Consider the following 1,044-nt stretch of genomic DNA (forward strand, 5'->3'; position numbering starts at 1 on the left):
CATTTGGGTACTGCTAAATTTTGCCACTATAACTCATACTGCAGTGAACAACCTTACTCACATGTTGTCACCTTACTCATTTCTATATGATAAAATCCCTTCTAGTGACAACTTTCAGACCTGTCTTTCTCCCTACCAACTGACTTCCTGGGTCATAACTCATTCCCAAAGTAACGCAGAGTCCCAGGATAAAGGGAAGGACAGGGCAGCAGGTCCTGTCCAAGCAAAATGTTTTAGAATTTTGTTTTAAAGATTTTATTTATTTATTTGACAGACAGAGATCACAAGCAGGCAGAGGCAGGCAGAGAGAGAGAGAGGGGCAAGCAGGCTCCCTGCTGAGCAGAGAGCCCAATATGGGACTCAATCCCAGGACCCTGAGATCATGACCTGAGACAAAGGCAGAGGCTTAACCCACTGAGCCATCAAGACGCCCTGTTTTAGAATTTTTAATAAAAAGACATATATAGTTCATATATATACATATATAGAGAGACATATATAGTTCAAGAAAAATATGATTAATGCATACTTTATAGAATAAACTAAAATATTATTTAGTGTTCATTGGCAGCTCCCATACTAAAACTGGACCAATACAGAGAAGATTAGCACAATCCCTGTGCAGGCTGACATGAAAACTCATGCAGTGTTCCATATTTTAATAAACAAATAAATAGATAAATAATAAAAGACTTGTGGTTGAAGACTTCGACATCTCTTAAATGATTATTTAATGAGAAAAATTCTGAATTTCTCCCCAAAGCTTCCATTCCCTAATATATAGCCTCTTATTGGAGAAAGTACTTTGAGTCAGGACCTTGCAGTTTGACAGAAAGACACGAATCCTGGTTTTAGACACACACTATCTATAAGCTGTCCTAAAAGTTATTTGAGTTTTTCCAAGCCTCTATATTTTCCATTTGTAAACTGGCAATTCTAACTCACAGGTTTGTTGTGAAATGTAGGTAACGTGGTGTTTATGAAAGCATCCATGACCAAGTCTGGTATATAAGGAGTGCACAATAAAAATTTCATTTTCTTTTT

At 37.1% G+C, this 1,044-nt stretch overlaps 1 non-coding gene across 1 annotated transcript; it reads left to right on the forward strand.

The window, feature by feature from the left end:
* The first annotated feature begins 557 nt into the window (after positions 1 to 557).
* Positions 558 to 661, forward strand: LOC123387799. The gene has a single exon (XR_006602287.1). It is a non-coding gene; the product is annotated as a U6 spliceosomal RNA (small nuclear RNA).
* The last annotated feature ends 383 nt before the right edge of the window (positions 662 to 1,044 follow it).

Source organism: Mustela putorius, unplaced genomic scaffold, assembly GCF_011764305.1.
Source record: "Mustela putorius furo isolate JIRA1106 unplaced genomic scaffold, ASM1176430v1.1 tig00003859_pilon_pilon_pilon, whole genome shotgun sequence".
Lineage (NCBI taxonomy): Eukaryota > Metazoa > Chordata > Mammalia > Carnivora > Mustelidae > Mustela > Mustela putorius.